The sequence below is a fragment of the Stigmatopora nigra genome, unplaced genomic scaffold, assembly GCF_051989575.1.
Source record: "Stigmatopora nigra isolate UIUO_SnigA unplaced genomic scaffold, RoL_Snig_1.1 HiC_scaffold_28, whole genome shotgun sequence".
Classification (NCBI taxonomy): Eukaryota; Metazoa; Chordata; class Actinopteri; order Syngnathiformes; family Syngnathidae; genus Stigmatopora; species Stigmatopora nigra.
The window spans coordinates 235001-240000 of record NW_027551607.1 but is presented as its reverse complement, the minus strand read 5'-3'; the positions used below and the strand labels follow the sequence as shown (position 1 = coordinate 240000).

At 58.1% G+C, this 5000-nt stretch overlaps 1 non-coding gene and 1 pseudogene across 1 annotated transcript; both read right to left on the bottom strand.

Annotated features, from left to right (window-relative positions):
- The window catches only part of LOC144192906 (28S ribosomal RNA), a 2518-nt pseudogene extending 2069 nt beyond the window's left edge, over nucleotides 1–449 (bottom strand).
- Nucleotides 450–925: 476 nt separating this feature from the next.
- Nucleotides 926–1079, bottom strand: LOC144192909 (5.8S ribosomal RNA). Its single transcript, XR_013325491.1, has one exon. It is a non-coding gene; the product is annotated as a 5.8S ribosomal RNA (ribosomal RNA).
- Between the last annotated feature and the right edge of the window lie 3921 nt (nucleotides 1080–5000).

Genomic DNA, 5000 nt, shown 5'->3' with positions numbered 1-5000 from the left:
CGGGTTGAATCCCCCACACGGACTGCGTGGTCCCCATCCGTTTACCTCTCAGCGGTTTCACGCCCTGTTGAACTCTCTCTTCAAAGTTCTTTTCAACTTTCCCTTACGGTACTTGTTGACTATCGGTCTCGTGCCTGTATTTAGCCTTAGATGGAGTTTACCACCTGCTTTGGGCTGCATTCACAAACAACCCGACTCCGGAAAGGTACCATCTCGGGCGACCCGTGAACCGCTACCGGCCTCACACCGTCCACGGGATTGAGCCTCCATCAGAAGGACTCAGGCCCTTCGGGGCGCAAAGTGAGTGGTACCTTTCTTACGCCACATTTCCACTGCCTGCCAGGGGCAGCGGATTCAGCGCTGGGCTTTTCCCGCTTCGCTCGCCGCTACTAGGGGAATCCTAGTTAGTTTCTTTTCCTCCGCTTAGTAATATGCTTAAATTCAGCGGGTAGCCCCGTCTGATCTGAGGTCGGAACCATAAAAGCCGCGGTTCGATCGATTGAGATTCGGGGAGGAGATCCTTTTATTTCATTTTTTCGGTTATCGCCCTGCCGACGCGGGTGTCCGCGCACCACGCGCCGGCGCCTTCGGTCCGTGTTGTTTTTGCCTCGGATCCAGTCCATTTTGCGGAGGGACACTCACGGGTCGGTGGTTACTATCCAAATGACCGCCTCGTGACCGCGGACTGTGAGGTCTTTGTGGATCTCAACGACATGCCTCGCTCACATATGCATGTTCCCCGAAATCTCGCTCTCTCGACCACTTCTCTGTACGGGCATGGACGAGCCCCGTATCTGGCTTTACTTAGGGGGTCGGGGTGCGTGCTGGCATAACACTTTCCCCGATCTTGCATCCCCAGTCGCGGGCCACGCCGCGGAACGGTGCCGCCCCTCACCGCCGCGGTCGGGCCCGATTGAATGTCAGGCGACGCTCAGACAGACGTGGCCCCGGGAGGGACCCGGGGCCGCGAGTTGCGTTCAAAGTGTCGATGATCAATGTGTCCTGCAATTCACATTAATTCTCGCAGCTAGCTGCGTTCTTCATCGACGCACGAGCCGAGTGATCCACCGCTGAGAGTTGTCTACAGGTGCCTCCCGACATCTCCAGGCGGCCGCCCGGGTCAGCCCCCCGCTGCCCGGCCACCCATGTAGAGCAGTGATGCCCGGAGACACCTTTCAAGATCGCAACACCTGAGTTGGCAAAGCATCGGAAGGTCTATTGCTCCCAAGGCGGGCACGGTTTATCCACCCCTGATTTGGCTGAGTTAGGCGGTGGGGCCTAGGGTCGATCAAGAGCTCCCCCCATCCTAGGTTCATCCCGACTTGGGTAAAGTGGGGCCCAAGGGGTGAGCGTTGAGATGTCGCCGAAGGCCAGGTAATGGGACCGGTGATCCGGCGTAACTACTGTCCTCGGAGGAATGCGGTGACGTAGCACCGTGAGTCACCCGCGGCTCCTCAAGGAAGCGGCTCTGAGGCTTTTCCCACGGCTCCCGAACCCCAGAACACTCCGAGCGTAGCACAAGACCGGGCCGGGTGGCAACCCATATACCCCCGTTTTGTTGGCACGCGCCAGACGAGCAAAAGCGGAACCGGGTACCTTGTCCGTGGTGGTCGCCGTAATGGATCCGGGCTCGACCACCGTCCATCGAATCGATCTTCCCGAACCTTCATCGCATCAGAGACGGGCAACGTGCACCCCTTTACGTTGACTATAGCGGTTACAGTAAACTGTAACCATTCCGGCCTCGGCGGTGCGGGACCATTGTTTCTCGGGCCCCGACACGTCTATAAGTGCCATCTACATGAGCCTTCGAAAGTCCGGTCCGGGCGAGAGGGAGGGATTCGGCGCCCGACTACCCTAAGAGGCGGAACGCCGCTGCCGGAGACTAGCCCGGGGACGCACGCGCGGACTGCCATGCCCGTGCTCTTGCGCGTCAACCCAGAGAGAGAATCGACAGGGACGGATACCTCCGGGGCCGGCCCTAGGCCCAACCCCCTCTCGTTATGCCTCACGTCAATACGTGCGATCGCCCTGTACCTTGTCACGCGATCGATTCGGTTATTTGCCAACCTTCCTTCACTCCTTCCTTTCGTGGCAGGGAGACGTGCACAGTGCATCTACCGATAGCCGCAAGCAGCCCGGTGACACGACGAGAAAACTGTGGGAACGGCCGGCGGCACCTGCGTGCAACCGTAACAAACCGAGAAGAAGCACAGTTTCTCGTGACGGGGGTTTTTCGCAAAACAAAACAAAGAACTCCCGACACCTCCAGGCGATGACGTAACCCGTGAGTCACCCGCGGCTCCTCAAGGAAGCGGCTCTGAGGCTTTTCCCACGGGCCTGAACCACCCAGAGGCACCAAAGAGGTCGTAGAGATTGTGTACTCCATCCCCCTAGAATAGGCACTTATCTCACAAGCCCCGGCGATGCCAACCCGAACCAACAAGGAAAGTCAGGGCCCTTTTACGGCGCAACTTTTTGTGGCGCTCGATTTGTCAAGGCGGGGGTAAATCGAGTCTTTAAACCAGCGTACAACCACCAGAGGCCTTCATAGTGGCGTACAGGTACCGGGCACCTGACTCCCTTCTTATTACCGGAATAATCCCACACGGGAAGCTTTTTTTGTCGCAGACTGTGGAGGGGTTCCCAACCTGGTCCCAACATGATCTGTTTTCATTTTCATTCACGCATCGGTTCTTTACGTGATTTCCAAGCATTTCATCTCGTAACACATGTCCACCATCATTAACACATGTCCGTTACCGTCACATCACATCTTGCCCTGTACTATCGGCTCTTTTCTGGCCCCTGTGGCTCCATATGTCCGGTGCTTCACCAAGTACCATGTCTCATTTTTGTTGTCCTCCAAGAATCGGCTTTGTCCCAAAGGCTATGGTATTTGGCATATCGTTATATTTCCTCCGGCAATGGCTCGGCTGGTGGTTAGGTTTCCATGTGTGCCCTCCGTCCACATGCGCCCTTTTTGGGAAAAAAACCGGACTATGGCAGGTCTTTAGTTCAGGTTTGTATCCCACCCCGTGGCTTAGGGATTCTCGTCAACCATCGGTGTCATTTGGCAAAATTTTAGAACTCTCCATATTCGTCAGTATTGTCCTCATTTCCATCGATGAACTCATGGTCATTTCGTTTCCATTTTGTCCTCTTTTTGTCCTCCACATGAACTCGAATGGTGAAATCGTTGCCTTTTTCCCTTGAACTCTTTTTTCTCGCCCGAACCGACACGAGGGTTTTCATGCTTGGGTCGACGGTGCAGATCCCCACCGGGCGGATGCAGATAAGGTGACGATGGTCAGTCCTGACGCGGAGGGGCCTTGGACGAGTGGGGTCTACCACCCGCAGTACCTTAGCCTCCGGCCAATCACCGGTCGCACGCACCAGTCCTCACCGTTATCCAGCTTCGAACGCACTCTCTTCTCTCGGCGTCTCGCCGACCCAGCTATCCCAAACCGACGCGCGGTTGTGTGGAACGTGAACGAGACGACCGCTGAACAAACTCAGCCGGGCGGATGCAGAGACAGTGACGATGGTCAGTCCTGACGCGGAGGGGCCTTGGACGAGTGGGGTCTACCACCCGCAGTACCTTAGCCTCCGGTCAATCACCGGTCGCACGCACCGTGTCCTCACCGTTATCCGTGACCTCGAATGAGTCAGACGCATCGCTCTTGTTGTCACGGCTCTCCAATTGGCCAGAGCGAGACGAAACGCGCTCGCGGGGGACCGTCCGGTTGCAGTGACAGCACGATGGTCAGCCCTGACGCGGAGGGGCCTTGGACGAGTGGGGTCTACCACCCGCAGTACCTTAGCCTCCGGTCAATCGCCGATCGCACGCGCCAGAAACCTCTCCGTTGTTCAGTCCACGAGCTCGCACGAGCCATCCCTCCACACGACTATACCCTGCCGACAGAAGACACGGGCGAGACGACCGCCACATTACATACTAGGCCGAGGCGGATGCAGATAAAGTGACGATGGTCAGTCCTGACGCGGAGGGGCCTTGGACGAGTGGGGTCTACCACCCGCAGTACCTTAGCCTCCGGCCAATCACCGGTCGCACGCACTATGTCCTCACCGTTATCCCGGCTTTCGTTATGCTGCGCACGTTCAGTTCCACTGCCCCCGTTGTCTTTAGCGTGACGTGGTCATACGTGCCAAGCCGCACCCACGCGACCGAGGCGGATGCAGATAAAGTGACGATGGTCAGTCCTGACGCGGAGGGGCCTTGGACGAGTGGGGTCTACCACCCGCAGTACCTTAGCCTCCGGCCAATCACCGGTCGCACGCACTATGTCCTCACCGTTATCCCGGCTTTGCAAGCACTATACCCTGGCCCGTCTTGTCGCACTGCTCTTTAAGAGAGCGAGACGACCGCACGGACCGTGACCGTCCGGTTGCAGTGACAGCGACGATGGTCAGCCCTGACGCGGAGGGGCCTTGGACGAGTGGGGTCCACCACCCGCAGTACCTTAGCCTCCGGCCAATCGCCGATCGCACGCGCCAGAAACCTCTCCGTTGTTCGGTACACGGCTCGAACAGCCGCCCCTCACACTTTCACTATACCTCTTTGACCGAGAACGCCCACTCGCACGCACGAGCCCCGGAGCGGATGCAGTGACAGTGACGATGGTCAGCCCTGACGCGGAGGGGCCTTGGACGAGTGGGGTCCACCACCCGCAGTACCTTAGCCTCCGGTCAATCGCCGGTCGCACGCACCAGAAACCTCACCGTTATCGCCGGGAACACGGACGCGCGAGCCGTCCCCACGCGGTCGCCAATCGGGGTTTGCGCTGTGCCCTCTTCAGCACCCCGTGGCTTTCGAGTTCATTTCGAGTAACGGTGAACGCTGTGCCCCATCAGCGACCCGTACTCCTTTCATTTTTTTTTCACCACCGGCGACCGCTGTGCCCCAGCAGCGGACCCGTAGAGTTCATTTCTCCGACGGCGACGCTGTTGCCCAAGCAGCGACCCGTAATTTCTTCCAT